The sequence below is a fragment of the Bufo bufo genome, chromosome 3, assembly GCF_905171765.1.
Source record: "Bufo bufo chromosome 3, aBufBuf1.1, whole genome shotgun sequence".
NCBI classification, from domain to species: domain Eukaryota; kingdom Metazoa; phylum Chordata; class Amphibia; order Anura; family Bufonidae; genus Bufo; species Bufo bufo.
In genome coordinates this window covers 504793223-504815428 of record NC_053391.1, presented here as the reverse complement: position 1 = coordinate 504815428, position 22206 = coordinate 504793223, and the positions used below count along the sequence as shown (strand labels likewise).

General features: G+C 43.6%; 1 protein-coding gene across 2 annotated transcripts in view; it reads left to right on the top strand.

Annotated features, from left to right (window-relative positions):
* The window catches only part of NDFIP2 (Nedd4 family interacting protein 2), a 93802-nt gene extending 87523 nt beyond the window's left edge, over nucleotides 1-6279 (top strand). For both annotated transcript variants that reach the window (XM_040425324.1, XM_040425323.1), the window contains one exon: nucleotides 2838-6279. The gene's annotated coding sequence lies outside the window, so the exon portion shown is untranslated. The remainder of the gene's footprint in view (nucleotides 1-2837) is intronic.
* Nucleotides 6280-22206: the final 15927 nt, after the last annotated feature.

The following is a 22206-nucleotide window of genomic DNA, read 5'->3' as shown; positions in this document are numbered from 1 at the left end:
CTTAGGGTAGGACATCGATATAATCATTTTGGGTCTAAGCCTTGGGCACCATTTGATCTGCTTCCCCTTCTGAGAGCTGCTGAGGATCACTAGGTTATGCATGTATCACTTGGTCTCCTATTCATTTTTCTTACATTGGCAATAAATGTACAGCAGAACAATGTTTATCTTGGCGATAATAGCTGATTGCCAGTGGTTCTAGAAGCAGCACCCACAATCACCATGGCACCAATTTTTGGACAGCCCCTTTTAATATAAACCATTTCATTATTTCTAGATTGTAAGCTCTTGCGGGCAGGGACCTCTCTCCTTCTGTACCAGTTTGTAACTAGTAACACATGCTTAGTGCAATTGTCTGTATTAGATATGTGTACCCCTTTTCATATGTACAGCACCATGGAATCAATGGTGCTTTTTGAATAATAATAATAATAATTTCAAGGTGTGACTGGTGGTTCTCAGTAATTAGTACACTTCACTAATAAATCTCATTTGATGTACAAAGTTAAGATATGTACCCTAAAATAGTACCAACAAAACTGCCTCCTTATCCTGTAGTTTCCAAAATGGGGTCTCATTTTTGGAGTTTCTACTCTAGGGGTGCATCAGGGGGGCTTTAAATGTGACATGGTGTTAAAAAACCAGTCCAGCAAAATCTGCCTTCCAAAAACCATATGGCGTTCCTTTGCATCTGCGCCCTGTCGTGTGCCCATACAGCAGTTTATGATCACAAATGGGGTGTTTCTGTAAACTACAGAATCAGGGCAATAAATATTAAGTTTTGTTTGGCTGTTAACCCTTGCTTTGTTACTGGGAAAAAAATGGATTAAAATGGAAAATCTGCCAAAAAAAGTTAAATTCTGAAATTTCATCTCCATTTTCCATAAATTCTTGTGGAACACTTAAAGGGTTAACAAGGTTTGTAAAATCAGTTTTGAATACCTTGAGGGTGTAGTTTCTAGAATGGGGTCATTTTTGGGTGGTTTCTATCATGTAAGCCTCACAAAGTGACTTCAGACCTGAACTGGTCCTTAAAAAGAAGGTTTTGGAAATTTTCAGAAAAATTTTAAGATTTCCTTCTAAACTTTTAAGCCTTCTAATGTCCACAAAAAATAAAATGGCATTCACAAAATTATCCAGACATGAAGTAGACATATGGGGAAAGTAAAGTAATAACTATTTTTGAAGATATTACTATCTATTATAAAAGTAGAGAAATGAAAATTTGGAAATTTGATAATTTTTCAAAGTTTTTGGTAAATTTGGTAATTTTACATAAATAAAAATGAATTTTTTTTTTACTCTATTTTACTACTGACATGAAGTACAGTATGTGACGAGAAAACAATCTCAGAATGGCCAGGATAAGTAAAAGCGTTTTAAAGTTATCACCACATAAAGTGACACATGTCAGATTTGGAAAAAATGGCCTGGTCCTTTAAAGGGGTTGTCCCATCTCAGACAATGGGGGCATATAGCTAGGATATGCCCCCATTGTCTGATTGGTGCGGGTCCCACCGCTGAGACCTGCACCTATATCGAGAAAGGGGCCCCGCAAGTGAATATCGAGAAAGGGGCCCCGCAAGTGAAGGAGGGCGCACTGCGCATGCGCAGCCGCCCTCCATTCATTTCTATGTGGCTGCCGAAATCTGGCTCAGCTATTTCCGTCGGCCCCATAGAAATGAATGGTAGCCTGGGCCGCATATGCGCGGTACGCTCCCATTCACTTCTACAGGAGCAGCGCTTGGTGGTGGACGGACCCCAGCCACAGCTCTCTCCGCTCCGTTCTCGTTATAGGTGCGGGTCCCACTCCTATCGATATGCCTGAGATTGGAATACCCCTTTAAGGTTAAATATGGCAGGGTCCTTATGGGGTTAAAGATGATTTGAAATCTGCTTCTCTTCAGCCATTTACTGATTACTCTGGTTTAGGAAGGGTTTTTGGATGTGCCAGGGTCTCTGCGGGCAATTGACCATTGATTTCTTGGCAGAAATATCTTGTTAGTTTATTTTTTTTAATTTATTTTTTATTATATTATATTAGAAATATTTCTGGTGTCTGCACTGCGCCTCTTTTTGGGGTGTGCATGGAGTTGATGTGCCTATTGTGCGATTCATAGGTGGTGCTCAGCCGTATAGACCAAATTCACATGTAGTATAAAGAAGAAATAAACTTGCGGCACTCGCCAAATTCCTTTGCAGCTTGTTTATTCACATTTAAAACCTGGTCGCTGGTGCGGGCACTCACTCAGCTGCAGCCTGTAGTCAACTGAGTGAGTGCCGGCACGAGCGACCATGCTTTAAATGTGAATAAACAAGCTGCAAAGGAATTGAATGAGTGCCGCAAGTTTATTTCTTCTTTATACTACATGTTTTTTTAATAGTGGCTTGTAAAAAAAATAATGTTTTGTTCCGCTTTCAAGACCTGCATAGTTGGAACAGTTTTTTGTTATTTTTCCATGAAGTTTTCACTTTCAGGAGAGCAGTATATCTTTGATTGAGACAACCAGGATTTAAGTTCAGTATCTCTTTGAAGAGTTGCTAGTAAAGTCCAAACTTTTTTGTTACTAGAGATATGAAGTGCTATCCTTTGTGGTATGGGGGGAGGTACAATTGATTGTGCTGTTCTGAGAAGGATCCAGCTAGTAAAATCTGACTTTGTCCTTACATGCATCACGGCATGAGGGATGCTAGAAAACAGCTTTTTCTTATCATCAGAGATGTAGCTTACGTTCTCTTATGTGTTACACCGGGAGTGACAGAACATTTCTATAAATTATTGATCTCCAGTTGGCTTTGGTTTCAAGCATCTGTATTTTTTTTTTGTTTTCTTTTAGGCACATGCAAGCGGACATTCCATTCTTTATCCAATGTGAATCAAGAAGGTGTAGAACACTCCAGATTGATAGACTAGAAGACTACTTAGCAAGAAAACGAGTCACCTGGTTTCTAGCAGCTCTGGATGTTTGATAGAATTCTCCAATATCTTTGTAAATATCTCCTTTAAGATTGCACATTTGCCAAATGGAAGATTTTTCCAAAACCTGTACATGACAAACCATTTTTCTTGATGCAAAAATCGGCTTGTAGCATGTTTAACCTGACCTGTTCCATCACAACTGGATGTTCTTCTACTGCCCATGTTTTCTTTATCACAATAATTGTAAAATATTTGAAGTACAGTATTTACTGATTTTGCTGAATTAAGCAGCAACATTTTCTCTCTTTGTGCATACGACTTCAGCATGAATAGGTTTTCCTAAAACAGGCACAATTATTTTGCAAAAAAAAGAGACTCATTTGTAATTATGCATCTCCTTGTGACCATTTGGCAAGTTCATGTTAATTAAGTTAATTTAAATCTGAATATATGTCTATTTTTACTAACATTAGCCCTTTTTTTTTTCTTTTCTTGTATGAATGAATAGAACAAAGGATCTTGATACGCGCTGTTTAAAACGTGCCATACAAACACTTGTGGTTTCATCAGTTTTTTGCCATTTGTCACTGTCTAATCTGAGCAATGGTTGAACAAACATGCAAAACTGTTGACCTTCAGAAGGTATCAGAAGTCCTTCAGTTTCAACATGGTGGGTGAGATCAACACAGAGACAGTGTTCGCTTTGTACAAGGGTCTTTCCAATACCTCACTGCTATATCATAGACACAATGGGAGAGGTTTACTAAGCTAAATGCACCCAAATTTTGCCTTAAAGGGGTTCTCCAGGAAAGCTTTAAAATGGCCGCAAGCAACCTGTCCTAGAATGTAAGCGGGACCGGTGACCTCCACTTGTAGAGCTGCTGGGGGGGTAAGGGGCAGGACCTCACTACACGTTACACTCCTGCACTTGCATATACTATACATTGGGGAGCCTTCCTATCAGGCTGCTCAGCCATGATGGCGTATCATAGGCAGGATTGCATCATTACCATCTGTTGTGCAGCAGTGAAGTGAAGCCTCCCCCCCAAATCACATTCTAAAACAGTTTTCTTCCGACTATTTTAAATATTTCCTGAAGAACCCCTTTAACTTGTGCCAACAAAGTGGCATACATACCAAATTTATCATGTGTTTTTTGCTCGACATGGGCCATGGCGTAGTTGTAATACTGATGTGGCTTAAAATGGCCCAACATGTGCCAAAAGACTGGTAAGGCAGACGTAAAAAATAAGAGCCTCCACAATCAACTTAATTTTAGCCATTTTGTAAGTGACTAGTTAGAAAACTAAAAACCTAATGGGCAGACAGATCAAATGGTAAAGCGTCTATTTAGTAGCCCGGCGAGGGATAATAGCATCTGCACTTAGCAATACTCTGTAATCTAATATGCAGTGTTTTATTGTGTCCCCGGTAAGGACAAATGTGTCTCCCTTATTTGTTTCTCATTTGTTTTTATTTTCCTGGGCAGCCTCACGTCTGGATATGATAGCATTTTTAGTAATGGTAATGAAGCTGTGTTATTGCTGGAAAACCTAATCCCCTCTCCTAATCCCCTCAACTCTGAGAGCTAATTTTGCACATGATTGGAAACGGTTGCTCCATATAATGCGGCTTATATGATATGAGAATAGCAATCTTAAAGCGGTATTGTCTACTTGGACATTTGTGACATATCTACAAGATATGCCTTTAATAACGGACAGCTGCTATGTGGAGAACGCCCCGTCCCGCCCGGTGTGGTGGGTGCCGTATTCAGGTAGAGAATCGATGGAGAGAGTGACACGTGCATTCATTCTCTGCCTAGATGGCATGGCTGTTCTTCACATAGGTGAAGACATTTATGTCTATCCTGTGAATGTCCAAGTTGATGATGACCCTTTAAGACATTGTAAAAGAATCTCAACTATTAACTAATCACAGGCCTAGGACAGCATTAAATAGTGTAACTGCAACTGGAATATGATTTGGAAATGGTGTGGGCTTGGTATATGTTATAGGAAATATGATATATCTGAATCTTGCTTACTTCATTGTAGATCTATGTGTATACCGTATATCTATCGCTCATAGACATTCTGTTATTTCTAGACATTGATCAAATTCTAACCTGTGGCTGGGGATACTTTGTAGGAAAATATGGGGTGAATATTCTCTGTTAGCGCTATAGAACTTGTTAAGTGATGTGAATGTGTGCATAGGATCTGGATTTCCTCTATCTGGATTCCATTGGAAATAACTCAAAGCCAAACCAACCTCCTGTGTCACGAAATGTGGGCAAAGTCTTAAACAGAACTATTAACTCTCATAGTGCCTTTCGCATTATGTGTGACAAAAAAAGATTTTCTTTAACCACTCGAGAACATACAAAAAAAAGCATCATCACAAGAAAATGCTAAAGTGACCTGTCCTCTTCTAGCCTCCAACAGTATGGTATGTGTAGAGGAACTCTTCCTGGGGGGATCTCTTAATCCTGAAAATTACTTACTTCCCAATTTTAACAGCAGGTGAATATCTCTGCCTTCATTTATTTACACGTGAATTATATGCCCATGATGCTTTGTAAAGAGAGGCCCAGTTAAAACTTCTTGTAGCCTTAAGGCCGCTTTACGTGGGACAACTTTTTAAACCACCGATGAATGCTTGTTTAAAGGGAACCTGTCTGTGTGTTTATGTCAAGCAAACTGCTCACATTCCCTTACAGCAGCCTCATGGCGCTACAAAAGCTACTTTTGTTCCCTTTTTCTTCTGTATGCAAATTAGTTGGTTCCAGTCAAGGAGGCCAGCACTTTTCTCCTTTTAAGTCAAGCTTTCCCTGCCCGACCCCTTCCTGCATCTGGATTGATGTTCCCTAGCTCAGGGAACATTATCCCCTCACCTCCTTGGATCCTGCTCTTGCACAGCTCGGTCACATTTCTGGTGCATGCCAAGTTGCGTTGGGTGTACAGCACCTGACTTCAAGGCTTCACTGCATGTATGCCATGTGTTACAGAGAAGAGCTCTCCCACTGTGCTGTGCAGGTACAGTGAAGCCTTGAAGCCAGAAACTGTACACCCAAATGCAACCGATTGGAGCATGCGCAGGATCCGAAGAGTTCAGTGGTAACGTTCCCTGAGCTATGGAGCTTCAGTCAAGATGCAACGGGCAGGGAAAGCTTGACTTCAAGGAGAAAAGCGCTTTCCTCCATGACTTGAAGCAGCTAATTTGCTTTTGATGGGTACAAGGACTAAAGTTGACTTTCCGCAGTCAGAAAAAGTCATGTCACTTCTGGAGTACCATGAGCATATTACAAAAGGTTCTGTGGGTGGTTTGTATGACCTAAACAAGCTCAGAGGTTCCCTTTAAAACATTTCTGAGCATCTGATGGATGTTTCCATCATAATAATCCCCACTACCTTCAGGGAAGACATTTCTTCCCACCAAACATGGGACATCATTGTTGCAAAGAAGTGGCATTTGCAAGACTTGTGTGCTGGGCAGCAGTACCTTTGTCTTTACAAGCAACATTTACTGATTGTGGCAGTGATACCAGCTACAGTGGTATGATCTATAAAAATGTATGACACATTGGCCAGTTATCATTAAGATCACATGTAAATTACAGATTTCTTGCGATAATTGCCCAACGGGGATGGATGTTTAGTGGGTATCCTTCAGACTCCTCTGAGTTGACAGTGGACAGTGATTTTTTTTAGGAAGTTTTCAGATTATTTACTTAAATTGTCCTTTTAAGCTTTCAACAAACTTTGCATAAACCAATAGTGCAGGTGAATAAAAGAAACATTTACAGTAATGTTATTAGAGAGACTTACCTTTTTCTCCCTCTATCAGCTCACTTCTCACACCTTTCCTTTCCATAGACCTCTGTTGGGACATCTAATCTGATACTTCAGTGGGATAAGTCTGTTTTGTTTCTCAGGACAGATTCAGTAGAATATTTTAGTTTAGAAAATGCAAGGGGAGAAAAAGACATTTTTCTCTGAGAACATATATTACAAAGTTTCTTATATTCACTTGTACTATTACCGTAATATAAAGTTTGTTAAAACGACAGTGACCATTGGTTATAGGGTCTGTCAGCTATTTTTTGCTAAACAGCTTGAATCCCTTTGTACTTCATGTACCATTGTTTCCTTTGTCTGCAGCTGTGATGCTGAAAAAATGTAATTTGAAGTGATGCTAATGAGTTTGCAAGTGCTCAGGGGAGTTTTCCATTTTGCTGCAACTGCCCAGGCCCCTTGGCGTTACTCATCTAAGGTTACTTTTCACACTAGCGTTTTTTGCGGATCCGTCATGGATCTGCAAAAAACGCTTCCGTTACATAAATACAACCACATACATCTGTCAGGAACGGATCCGGTTGTATTATGTCTTCTATAGCCATGACGGATCCGTCTTGAACACCATTGAAAGTCAATGGGGGATGGATCTGTTTTCTATTGTGTCAGAGAAAACGGATCCGTCCCCATTGACTTATATTGTGTGTCAGGACGGATCCGTTTGGCTCCTCTTTGTCAGGCGGACAGCAAAACGATGCAGGTAGCGTTTTGGTGTCCGCCTCCAGAGCGGAATGTAGACTGAATGCAGGCAAACTGATACAGTCTGAGCGGATCCTTTTTCATTCAGAATGCATTAGGGCAAAACTGATCCGTTTTGGACCGCTTATGAGAGCCCTGAACGGATCTCGCAAACGGAAAGCCAAAACGCTAGTGTGAAAGTAGCCTAAGCCAGCCCAGTGTCCTGCTTGCGTCACTGTCTCTGCTCCTGAAATCCCGCGGCTGTGCACATTACCATCGGGCCCGGGCATGCGCCGTATAATACCCATTCTGGGCAGCTGCATCAATGATCAGACTGTGTATGCGTCATTTGTTGGCATGAAATGGGATAACTGGAAGAGGGTATTGTATGACGCATGCTAGGGCCCGGTGGTGATGTACGCAGGCCCAGAAATTCAGGAGTAAAACTGTATAATATAGTATATAAAGTACAATCTGATTCCAGCCGTTTGAGTTGAGAAAATTTGCTGACAGTCATTTAAAACATCTGGTAGTGCCACTAGCTGCCATTTAGTGCAGGCAGAGCCTTGATCATTGAAGTGCTAGATTTTTCAGTTTTGCATAGGGGAGGCAATCGCTTGTTTTATTGAAGTTCCTTAGAGGATAGGATTTACACCACTATTTTTCTATAAAGTAGTGCACCACCATATAATGGCGATTCTATGCATTTCTACATTCTATGTACATGGCCTATAAACCATTCTCTGAAATGCACTAAAACCCAGTGCTTATGCTTGGGTCATTATCTTCTGGGGAATCCTTGGTGCTTTATCACCTTCTCTGATATCCATGCTTTGTTTTTTTTTGTTTTTTTTTATCCCGAATACTGTATGTCAGACTGATGTCATGTATGTACCACTTGTCCTCAAAATCCACTGTGTTCAAAAGCTATACAGTGCCTGTCTTCCAGTCTCGATTTTCTAGCTAAAATAGCCATAGTTTTCTCCAAGAGTAACACTGTGGAGCCTAAAAGCTTACTAGACTAGACGAGACTAGACTCCTTTAAAAAGCTTATATTGATATACCTGGGATCTACATAGTAGGGCGAAAATTTTGCCCTTTTTGGCAAAATGATATTTCAGTTGTAGGGAAGAGCAAACCAAAAACACCTCCCAGATATGAACCAAAAAGTCAGTTGGTTACAACATTAAGGAACCCCTTATTCTGTTAGTGATCCTATAGGATAAAATGAAATGGTCAAGCATGTGAACCATTCAGGCCCCTGTTGGCACCTGAAAAAACTGGAAAAATACTTCGTAATACATTGCACTGAAGGAGCAAGCAGCACACTAACAAAATGATATGTGGGGAAAGGGGCCATCTGAGCTGAGAGGAGGCAGTGGCAGGAATGCCGGTCCAATCTTATATGGTCTTCAAATGTTATTTGTAGATGGACAATCTGTTCACACATCGGGAGATTACGGCAATCTAACTGTGTCGAAAGTAGGAGATTCGGAGGACATAGGCGGTGCTGGGCTCCTTCACAGGGGGGGCGTGACTGGGCACCAGGAAGGTTCGTACAGCCCCTTGGGCACCTTACAAGAATAATTTACATATCTCTAAAATCAATTTTTAAACAAAATAAAAGCACACAGCCCTATAGGACCGGTATATTGCGGACATGCTAGCGGCGATCTAGCCGTGCATGTCCGCATCTCTATAACCGAAAACGAGGTGACAGAATCCCTTTAACACAGCATTTAAATGGCCATCATCGCTTCCCTCCAGACTGAAGGCTCCTTTACACAGGCCGATTATCGGAAAGAAACATTTGTATGAATGCTTGTTTCCAATAACCTTGTAAAGTTGTCACCAGTCGATAAACAAGCTCGTTCATCGGGTAAAAACATTGTTCATGTGGCACTTAAAATCTGCATTTCTAGACAGCAGGTTGTCCTTTGTAAACAGGAATCTGCTACCCAGAACCAATGAATTTATATGGACATGAGTGATTGCAGTATCGATTACTTGTCCTATACAGTGGAGGTGATTGCTGCATGTAAATAAACGGTTAATTTGTGATAATTGTCCGTTCAGTTGGCCTGTCTAAAGGTGTTGTGCAGAGGTTTTATATTGATGACCTATCATCAGGATAGGTCATCAGTTTCTGATCGGCCAGGATCCGACACCTGGCACCCCACCGATCAGCTGTTTGAAGAGGAGTTGGTGCACCACGCGAGCACTGCTGCTTACTCTTGATTACACTACCCGTCATCTCAAAAGCGCAGTGCAAAGAGAAGTACTCGCTCCATTTACTTGATTGGAGCAAGTACTTGTAATTACGCTATGCCGCCGCTGCAAGGGAGACAATACTGGGAGTGCAGAATTATTAGGCAAGTTGTATTTTTGAGGATTAATTTTATTATTGAACAACAACCATGTTCTCAATGAACCCAAAAAACTCAAATTAATTAATATCAAAGCTGAATATTTTTGGAAGTAGTTTTTAGTTTGTTTTTAGTTTTAGCTATTTTAGGGGGATATCTGTGTGTGCAGGTGACTATTACTGTGCATAATTATTAGGCAACTTAACAAAAAACAAATATATACCCATTTCAATTTATATATTTTTACCAGTGAAAACAATATAACATCTCAACATTCACAAATATACATTTCTGACATTCAAAAACAAAAACAAATCAGTGACCAATATAGCCACCTTTCTTTGCAAGGACACTCAAAAGCCTGCCATCCATGGATTCTGTCAGTGTTTTGATCTGTTCACCATCAACATTGCGTGCAGCAGCAACCACAGCCTCCCAGACACTGTTCAGAGAGGTGTACTGTTTTCGCTCCTTGTAAATCTCACATTTGATGATGGACCACAGGTTCTCAATGGGGTTCAGATCAGGTGAACAAGGAGGCCATGTCATTAGATTTTCTTCTTTTATACCCTTTCTTGCCAGCCACGCTGTGGAGTACTTGGACGCGTGTGATGGAGCATTGTTCTGCATGAAAATCATGTTTTTCTTGAAGGATGCAGACTTCTTCCTGTACCACTGCTTGAAGAAGGTGTCTGGGAGTTGAGCTTGACTCCATCCTCAACCCGAAAAGGCCCCACAAGCTCATCTTTGATGATACCAGCCCAAACCAGTACTCCACCTCCACCTTGCTGGCGTCTGAGTCGGACTGGAGCTCTCTGCCCTTTACCAATCCAGCCACGGGCCCATCCATCTGGCCCATCAAGACTCACTCTCATTTCATCAGTCCATAAAACCTTCGAAAAATCAGTCTTGAGATATTTCTTGGCCCAGTCTTGACGTTTCAGCTTGTGTGTCTTGTTCAGTGGTGGTCGTCTTTCAGCCTTTCTTACCTTGGCCATGTCTCTGAGTATTGCACACCTTGTGCTTTTGGGCACTCCAGTGATGTTGCAGCTCTGAAATATGGCCAAACTGGTGGCATCTTGGCAGCTGCACGCTTGACTTTTCTCAGTTCATGGGCAGTTATTTTGCGCCTTGGTTTTTCCACACTCTTCTTGTGACCCTGTTGACTATTTTGAATGAAACGCTTGATTGTTCGATGATCACGCTTCAGAAGCTTTGCAATTTTAAGAGTGCTGCATCCCTCTGCAAGATATCTCACTATTTTTTACTTTTCTGAGCCTGTCAAGTCCTTCTTTTGACACATTTTGCCAAAGGAAAGGAAGTTGCCTAATAATTATGCACACCTAATATAGGGTGTTGATGTCATTAGACCACACCCCTTCTCATTACAGAGATGCATATCACCTAATATGCTTAATTGGTAGTAGGCTTTCGAGCCTATACAGCTTGGATTAAGACAACATGCATAAAGAGGATGATGTGGTCAAAATACTCTTTCGCCTAATAATTCTGCACGCAGTGTATATAATGTAATGCAGAGGAAGCGGCACTCTCATGGAGCGCTCGACTCCTCTCCAAACAGCTGATCTGTGAGGGTGTCGGACCCTCGCCAATCAAATATTAATGATCTGTCCCGAGCATAAGTCATCAGTATAAAACCCCTTTCACAACCCCTTTAAAACTGGCATTACACTTGCCAGCAGTTCTGACTCCACCATCAAAATATATACTTTTCTAAGTGTGCATGTTTATTTCAATGGAAAGAGGGGAGTAAACCACTGCTTGATACTCTAACGTGGGACCAGAGGATTGGCATGTTGAAATCTAACTTACCCGATCCTTCTTTCTCTCAACATTTGCCATCGGCAGAGAACTTGGAGGATGCCATGCACATAAGATTGTAGGCCGAAGCTGCCAAAATTTACCTAAGCTTATCTTGTGTGTATGGAAAGTTTTAATCAGAGTAGAGTGTGAGATGCATGTTGTCACTAAGAAAGCCACTCTTTTTCCAGCTCATACTTACTGATGTGCAATTCATTTTTAATATTCTGATTTACCCGTGTATAGAATGGACTGCAAGTAAGAATAAACATTGGTATAACAATTTGTAAAATGAAGGGGTTATTACTAGACTTCCATTTTTTTAAATTAAACAGTTGTAATCTTGAAGCCATTTTTCTCCATGATGAGCTGACCACGTTGGGTCTGCATGGGATCCTGCTGCTGTTATCATTATGATATTTTTGTCTAGCCTTACCTTTAGGGGAACATACAGTAGATTTCAGCTGATAGATGTAGCTTAATTCTTAACAGGATTGTCTGGTATATAAAAAAAAAAAGTGGGCTAAGAGCAGGAATAGTTATAAAATAATAAAACCAATACTTACCAATTAAAGTGGTTGTCCACCTTTTTAATAGGCGATGTCCTATCCTCAGGGATCAACTGAAGTCAACAGTTGATCGGCAAGGGTGTGAGGTGTCGTATCCCTGCCGATCACCTAGTAATTGCCTATGTTGAGAACATCACATAATTTAATAAAATCTGGACAACCTCTTCAAATGTCCTACTGCTCCAGTCCCCAATGGTCCCACAGAAATGACATTATATGCTTTGTTCTCTTGACAGCTACAGCTAAATCCCTGACCTCCGGCCACTTGACCATAGCAGCATTACCACTCAGGTCAGTGTTTGGCTGCAGGGGTCAAATGAAAGATATATTGACCTCATCGCTGCAGGGCCATAGGGGACCAAATATGTCATAGAGACATATCAAAAGTTTTGATTCATGAGGGTCTGAGAGCTGAGACCCTACTGATTGCTAGAACGAGGAGAGAAGTGAACGTATATAGCCCTCTTTCCTCACTGCAGAGGACGGAATCAAGATGGGCCCTTAGATTTATAGTGAGCCAGTCTCCTGCAGTGAGGAGAGAGCATGATATCTGAGCGTTTCATCTCAGGATCTGTGGGTGTCTCAACGCTCAGGCCTCCACCGATCCAAACTTTTGATATGTCTCTATAACATATCAAAAGTTTTACCAAAACTCAGTGACCCTTTGAAGCAGAAAATCTTAACCTTAATGCACAATTAGCCACAGTATTACTACTACGAAGCTTGATTTCCTGACTAAACATGTAGATCCCTACTATATCAATGTATATACCCAACAGTTGGAGAGGGATGTTAGTCATTTGACTGTAACTTGGCAATATCAGATATTGTGAGTTTATAGTTAGCAGATATCAATGGGAATCAGGAATTCCATATTAATATGTCACATTCAGATTTAATTGCAGTTGAATATTCATAAATTCATTATGTTAATATTATATTATAAAAAAAATATTGGTTTTGATTCTTTTATTGTGCCGTACTTAGACTGGAAATGATTAAACCATTCTGGACTGATGCAAGATTTTCAAAAGTATGATTTTGCTATTGTAATGCTACAAAAAAAAAAAACTACAGACTCCTTTGGACTGCGGAAAAAATTGCTTTTGATTTGCACACTTTTTTCTTAAAATTCATCTGCCTTTTTATTTTTCTATTTTCAATGTATGTGTATTGTAAGTAACAATTCAATAAAACATCATTTTGTTGAAAGATGATTTCCGTGCATTCTTTAGTGTTTATTTGCTTATTTTACTTATTTGTGCATGTAGCTTTTATATAGACCTGGTTGTATCTAAAAATGTGAGCTTTTTTTCGTTTCCTTATCTTGAATATGCCTGTTATGAAAATAGTGTCATCAGAAAATGACCCACTGTTCAAATTATCGTAAGCTTTCATGTTATACGTGTATTTTTAGAAATTTTAGATTTTTATTTTATTTATGTGACCATATTTAAAAAGAAATCCTGAAATTTTGCATTTTCACAAACCACCTACAACACTTATAACTACATGAACATCTACCTACCTACAGGTTTCTATGGTCATTGTAGCTGCTGCAAGAATTTAAAAAAAATCTACTATCTCAAAATAAAAACAGGCTAGAAAAAAGTATATGCACTGCTTCCTCTTCATTACACTGTCCGTCTGGGAAGTGCAGTGTAATCACAAGTACTCGTTTCATTCACTTAAATAGAGCGAGTACTTGTAATAATGAAGAGGAAGCAGCGTTCGCATGGAGCACCGCCTCCTCTTCTAACAGTTGATCAGCAGAGGTACTAGGTGTTGGACCTCCACCAATCAGATACTGATGATCTATCCTTCCCAACCCCTTTAGGCCAAAATACAGTTAGGTCCATAAATATTGGCACAGCGACACAATTCAATTTTTTTTGGCTCTATACACCACCACAATGGATTTGAAATGAAACAAACAAGATGTGCTTTAACTGCAGACTGTCAGCTTTAATTTGAGGGTATTTACATCCAAATCAGGTGAACAGTGTAGGAATTACAACAGTTTGCATATGTGCCTCCCACTTGTTAAGGAACCAAAAGTAATGGGACAATTGGCTTCTCAGCTGTTCCATGGCCAGGTGTGTGTTATTCCCTCATTATGCCAATTACAATGAGCAGATAAAAGGTCCAGAGTTCATTTCAAGTGTGCTATTTACATTTGTAATCTGTTGCTGTCAACTCTCAAGATGAGATCCAAAGAACTGTTACTATCAGTGAAGCAAGCCATCGTTAGGCTGAAAAAACAATAACAAACCCATCAGAGAGAGAGCAAAAACATTAGGCGTGGCCAAAACAACTGTTTGGAACATTCTTAAAAAGAAGGAACACACCAGTGAGCTCAGGAACACCAAAAGACCCAGAAGAACACGGAAAACAACTGTGTTGGATGACAGAAGAATTCTTTCACTGGTGAAAGAATTCTTTCCCTGGGCCTGGGTGTGTTGAAACTGTGCCTGCTGCCAGAGCACAAGAAAAACAATCATCCACGATACCTAGCTTTATGTCCCAGTTTGCAGGACGACGCTCTTGAAGTTAGACCAGTGCGACCAGGTGGTCGTTTGGATTGCAGCAGATAATGCTTTCAGTCGGTTAAGCACCACCCTGTCTTCCACCAAGTCCAGTCTCAGTAGCCAAGAGTCTGGTCAACACAATCCTCATCCTGATCCTCCTTCCTCCCACCATGGAGAGTCTTGCCAAACAAGTGATCCCACACTCGGATATTCCGAGGAGCTCTTTTCAGCGCCATTCCTTCATTTGGGCCTCTCAACAAGCCTGCATGAAGAGGGACATGAGAATTTGTGCACTAATTCCCAAACTCTTGAGCATCCACAGTCACAAGAAGATGACGGTGGGGAACGGCAATTAGTGTTTCACGAGGTGGATGATGATGATGAGACACAGTTGCCAATAAGTCAACGGCAATTAGAGTCTCAAGAGGTTGATGATGAGGATGAGAAACAGTTGTCAATAACTGAGGTTGTTGTTAGGTCAAGTCAGGTGGATGAGCAGAGTGAGGAAGTGGAAGAGAAGGTGGTGGACGATGAAATCACTGACCCAACCTGGGAAGTTGATAAGCCGAGCGAGAACAGCAGTACAGAGGGGGAGGGATCCGCAGCACCGCAACAGGCTGGAAGAGGCAGTGGGGTAGCAAAAGGGAGAAGGCGGGGCACACCAAACAGGCCCGCAACTGTTCCCCGGAGCACACCCTTGGGGAAATCTCCCTTGCCAAGGGGTAGGTGTTCAGCAGTCTGGCGCTTTTTTGAGGAAACTGCGGACGACAAAAGAATTGTAATTTGCAACCTGTGCCATATAAAAATGAGCAGGGGCATGAACACTAGCAACCTCACCACCACAAGCATGATCCGACACATGGCATCAAAGCACCCTAATAGGTGGGCCAAATCAGTGTCCACAATCAGTGTCTGCGGTGCACACCATTGCCTCATCTTCCCCTGTGTTACGTGCTGGCCAATTCCCTATCCAAGACGCAGGCCCGGATGCCTCCCGCCCGGCACCTGGACCTTTGCAAGCACCATCAGCTAGCACATCCACTTCTGTGTCCCTGCTCAGCGTACAGATGCCCATACCCCAGGCCTTTGAACAAAAGCGCAAATACCCAGCAACCAACCCACAGTCCATAGTACTAAATGCGCACCTTTCCAAATTGCTGGCCCTGGAAATTTTGCCATTTAGGCTTGTGGACACTGAGGCTTTCCGCAGCCTGATGGCGGCGGCTGTCCCACTTTACTCAGTCCCCAGCCGCCACTATTTTTCCCGGTGTGCTGTACCCGCCTTACACCAGCATGTGTCTCGTAACATCACCCGTGCCCTGACCAACGCAGTTATTGGCAAGGTCCACTTAACAACTGACACATGAACAAGTGCTTTTGGCCAGGGACGCTACATTTCCCTGACGGCACACTGGGTGAACGTTGTGGAGGCCGGGAGCGAGTCGTACCCTGGGATGGCACAGGTGCTACTGACGCCAAGGATTGCGAACCCTACTTCCATCAGGATTTATGCCACCACCTATATTAGTGGCTGCAACACCCCCCTTCTCCTCCTCAACCTCCTCCTCCACTTCCACCTCTGAATTCTCATCTTGCAGCACCAGTCAGCCATCAGTCAGTAGCTGGAAGCAGTGTGGAAAGCAGTGGGGCAGCGGCAACAGGCCGTGCTGAAACAAATTTGCTTAGGTGACAAACAGCACACCCCCACAGAGCTGTGACAGGGTATAAGGGCCCAGACTAGGGCTGCACGATATATCGCAAAAGTAATCGAATCGCGATAAACGGAAAATGCGGTTTGGCGATTCGGCCGAGCCGAAAATGCCGCGATTATTATATATGAAGGGGCCCCTATTGATAAAAAAGTCCTCTGTCCTATTGATAACAGGTCCAGCCTCTGTACTTACTTTCACAATGAATGCACTGCAGCGACGACTCCGAGCGGGAGCGAGCGAGGCAGCCGGCCGGCGCGTGACTGACGTCACTTAGTCACGCTCCTGCTTCCTGAATTAAGTGGGAGGAGCGTGACAGTGACGTCAGTCACGCGCCGGCCGGCTCGCTCTCTGCCGCTCTCTGCACTGCAGTGCATTCATAGTGAAAGTACAGAGGCTGGCCATTTTATGATAGAGCGGCGCCCAGGGATCTAAGTGCACTTACTATTATTCCTGGGCGCCGCTCCGTTCGTCCGCTGTGGCCCCTGGTATTTTCAACATTCAGAGCAAGGAGGAGACGCCAGTGTCTCTCCTTCTCCCTGACAGCAGCGCTGTCCAATCAGAGCGGCGTCTCCTCCTCCTTGCTCTGAATGTTGAAAATACCGGGGGCCACAGCGGACGAACGGAGCGGCGCCCAGGAATAATAGTAAGTGCACTTAGATCCCTGGGCGCCGCTCTATGCAGCCTGCTGATAAGTTCATATTCTTTGGACCTATGAAAGGTCCTCTTTAATTACATTCATTGGTGGCGCAGTGCTCCCCCCAAAGCCTCCCCCCCCCATTATCACTTGCCACAAGTCCCCTCCCCCCCCTTCCCCATTGTTATATGGTGGCCACAGCGTCCCATCCCCTCCAGTGGTGGCAGTGGCAGATTACACTGCTGGGGCTCAGATCGTTACCATGGCAGCCAGGACACTACTGAAGCCCTGGCTGCCATGTTCAGCTCCCTGCTGCTGTGTGCACAGAGCCCAGGGCAGCAGGGAGAGTGTGAGCTCCTATTCACCCTGATAGAGCTCTATCAGGGTGAATAGCACAAGGGTGTAAAAAGATCCAGGTTCTAGTCCCTAAGGGAAGAAATGGTTATTAAATAAAAAGTTTAAAAAAAACACCAAAATACTAAAAGTTTAAATGGCCCCCTTCCCAGTTTTACATACATTTTTTTTACAAACAATAAAGAATACATATTACATATAGCCACGTCCGAAAAAGTGTGAGCTATTAATATTACAAAATATTTCCGCTTGGTGAAGGCAGTAACAGAAAAAAAAAACTCTAAACCACGCAATTCCCCATTTTTAGTCACCTTGTCCCCCAGAAGATGTCCCTGGATGTGAGAGGTATGTGGTGCTGTATTCTCCTATATGTAGACCTGGCTCACTACTGTCACCTGCGTCTCATCTTCTCAAAGTCCTTTTTTTTTAAATTATCACTATATTACTATTTTCAATTTGGCTCCTAATTTTTTTTGTTTAGTTTAGTTTATGTGCGCAGTTTAGGACACATGAAGGGACACATAGGGCCATGAGGGGGACCAGCATAAGATGCTATATGTGTGTCTTATGCTGGCCCCCCTCGTGGCCCCATGTGTTATAGCACACATCCCCTATAACAGCGTCCTCCACAGGTCCCCCATAACAGTGCCCTCCGCAGGTCCCCCACATAACAGTGCCCTCCGCAGGTCCCCCACATAACAGTGCCCTCCGCAGGTCCCCCACATAACAGAGCCCTCCGCAGGTCCCCCACATAACAGTGCCCTCCGCAGGTCCCCCACATAACAGTGCCCTCCGCAGGTCCCCCACATAACAGTGCCCTCCGCAGGTCCCCCACATAACAGTGCCCTCCGCCACATAACAGTGCCCTCCGCCACATAACAGTGCCCTCCGCAGGTCCCCCACATAACAGTGCCCTCCGCAGGTCCCCCACATAACAGTGCCCTCCGCAGGTCCCCCACATAACAGTGCCCTCCACAGATCCCCCACATAACAGCGTCATCCACAGATCCCCCACATAACAGCGTCATCCACAGATCCCCCACATAACAGCGTCATCCACAGATCCCCCACATAACAGCGTCATCCACAGATCCCCCACATAACAGCATCATCCACAGATCCCCCACATAACAGCGTCATCCACAGATCCCCCACATAACAGCGTCATCCACAGATCCCCCACATAACAGCACCATTCACAGATCCCCCATAACTATGTCATACCCAGCCGCGTCAGCGGCTCATATGGGAAAATCCAAGCAAATGGACCTCTAGCACAATTCCCTTAAAATATCGCATCGCACATCGTTATCGCAATCTTTAGGGCCCTAATCGCAATCGCACAAAATTCCCATATCGTGCAGCCCTAGCCCAGACTGAGCTGTGGCTCTCGCCACTCAACCTACAACCAGGCATGGTTGTGTCTGATAATGGCCGTAACTTGGTGGCAGCCTTGGAGCTTGGCAAGCTCACACACATCCCATGCCTTGCCCACATCTTTACCTTAGTGGTTCAGTGGTTTCTCAAAACCTACCCCAATTTGCCTGAGCTACTGGTGAAGGTGAGCCGTGTGTGTGCCCATTTCCGCAAGTCATAGGCAGCTTCCACCACTCCGTCAACGCTGCAGCAGCGCTTACAATTGCCAGCTCACCGACTGTTGTGCGAAGTGAGCACGCGCTGGAACTCCACGTTCCTCATGTTGGCCAGGCTTTGTGAGCAGCAGAGAGCAGTAGTGGAATGCCAGCTGCGTCGCCTTTCCAGTCAGCTTCGGCTATTCACAAGCGAGGAGTGGGCATGGATGTCTGACCTCTGTGAGGTTTTAAGAAACTTTGAGGAATCAACACAGATGGTGAGCAGCGATAACGCTATTATCAGCTTCACCATCCCACTTCTGTGTCTACTCAAACGCTCGCTGCTCACAATTAAGACTGACGCTTTGCATGTGGAAGAGGTGGAAATGGGGGAAGACATTACACAGGGTGATAGCCAGACCACCCTCAGTTCATCTTCTCAGCGCAAATTGAATGATGAGGAGGAGCAGGAGGCGGTTGCCTCCGCTACAGAGGGTAGTACCCATGGAACTTTAATTCCATCTGTTCAGCGTGGATGGGCAGAAGAGGAGGAAGAGGATGAAGAGATTGAGAGTCATCCTCCTGATGAAAACAGCGAAGTCTTGCCTGTTGGGACTCTGGCACACATGTCTGACTTTATATTAGGCTGCCTTTCCCGTGTTTTACGCATTTTGGACAACACTGATTACTGGTTGTTCATACTTCTCGACCCCCGCTACGAATAGAACTTCTCATCTCTCATTCCTGTGATGGAGAGGACAAGCAAAATTGTGCAATACCAGAAGGTCCTTGTGGAAAAATTGGTTGAAAAATTTCCAGCTGACAACGCTGGCGGCAGAGTATGTAGTTCCTTGGGCAACCGAGGAGGGGAGACGAGGGGAACACTCAGCAGTTCCAACAGAGGCAGGGCAACACTCTCAAAAGCCTGGGACAGTTTCATGACACCCCGCCAGCACCCCCACCTTGATGCGCGGCCTAGTGTCACAAAGAGGGAAATATTTTGGAAGATGGTGAAGGAGTATGTAGCAGACTGTGTCAGCATCCTCAATGATCCCTCTGTGACTTACAACTATTGGTTATCCAAGCTGGACACGTGGCACGAACTGGCGCTCTACGCCTTGAAGGTGCTGGCCTGCCCTGCTGCCAGCGTTTTGTCAGAGCGGGTATTTAGTGCTATTGGGGGCATAATAACTGATAAGTGCATCCGCCTGTCAACTGAAAATGCTGACAGGTTGACACTTATAAAAATGAACAAGGCCTAGATTGCCCCTGACTTCTCTACTCCACCAAAGGAAAGCTGATGAACATAAAGGAACTTTAAATGTGTTTTTTATAATGTACTGAATACACTGTATTATGATGCACCCCTTCCACCACAAAAAAGGGTATATGGTTTAATCTCCCTTTTCTCGTCCTCCTCCTCTTCCATCATATCAACATGCTTATTAGTCTGCCCTCGCTCCTAATGTTTTACAGGGTCAGCTCACCAGCAGGCCCTCACCTACAATCTTTTAGAGCATCAGCTCACCTGCAGGCCCTCGCATATAATGTTTTTGAAGGTCAGCTCACCATCAGGCCCTCAACCATAATGTTTTACAGGGTCAGCTCACCAGCAGGCCCTCACCTACAATCTTTTATAGGGTCAGCTCACCAGCAGGCCCTCGAATATAATGTTTTTGAGGGTCAGCTCACCAGCAGGCCCTCAACCATAATGTTTTACAGGGTCGGCTCGCCAGCAGGCCCTCACCTACAATCTTTTAGAGGGTCAGCTCACCGGCCCTCGCATATAATGTTTTACAGGGTCAGCTCACCAGCAGGCCCTCAACCATAATGTTTTACAGGGTCAGCTCACCAGCAGGCCCTCAACTATAATGTTTTACAGGGTCAGCTCACCAGCAGGCCCTCGCCCATCATTTTTTCAATGGTTAGCTAAGCAGCAGGCACTCGCCCATATTTTTCTCAGAGGTCAGCTCAGCAGCCGGCACTCGCCCATAATTTTTTAAATGCTCAGATCAGCAGCAGGCACTCGCCCCTAATGTTTTAGAGAGTCAGCTCTGCAGCAGACCCTCACCCCTAATGTTTTCGATGGTCAGCTCAGCAGAAGGCCATTGCCCGTAATGTTTTAGAGGGTCACCAGCAGGCCCTTGCTGCTAATGTTTTTGAGGGTCACCAGCAGGCCATCAATCATAATTTTTCAAGGGTGTATGATGCCCTCCTTTATGTGTAATAAAGCGTGTATTGGAGTGCCGATTCCTTGTAATTTTTTGAAGCCCTTTCACATAGGCTTTATGAGTGTAGGAATCCCACTACCTGAACAATTGTACCACAATGTGAATGAGGCCTTCCAATATGTGATATACAGGTTGTATCGAAGTGCCTCTTCCTTTTTTTGGCAGCACTTGCACTTTATATACAAGTAATTATACAGGAAAGAATGTTTCCTAACAATTTTTCCTCTAAAATCGATTTTATCTTCGGTTTTGTGCGTATTATTGTCAGTCTGTAAAAGTGGCGTTTTACTCGGACAACATGGCTCCCAGCAGCGACCTGGGAGTCCAAGATGCATCCAGACATCCTCCCCATGCTGTTCCCGAACCATTTTGGTGGTGTTTCCATCAATTTCTGACATTTTCCTATGAATCAGACACCCTCCCCTCTTCAGAGCAGGGGGGTGCCTGGTTTAATGCTCGGGTTCTCCCGTTAACTTCCATTGTGCTCGGGTGCTCAGTAGAGCATCTGAGCATCCTGAGGTGTTCAACCCGAACACCCGAGCACTTTGATGCTCGATCAATACTCCCAACCGCATCTTATCAGAAAGGAACTGTTCCTTCCTGATAATTGTCTGCTTGTCAGAGGACGTGAGGCCTCTTAACAAATCAGGTGCATCTCTGCCCTGCCGTGCTGACGTAGACTTCACCTCTTTCTGGCAAAAGTTATAGTAAATGCGGTTGCGCTAAGCTATGCTCCTTTTTCCTCTGCACTTCTAAAAAGTGCAGAGATGCTCCAAAAGTCGGCATTTATGGTGCACAAATGCTGTGTGCCATAATGTGTGATTTTTTTTTTTAACACCAAAATTGTGGTGTAAAATCATTGATAAATGTCCCCCAATGTTTCTGGGAAGCAGATCACTGTTTAAACAGCATAATCAGCTGCCTATAAACGGAGTTAGGTGTCAACATAAGCAATGGTTTCACCT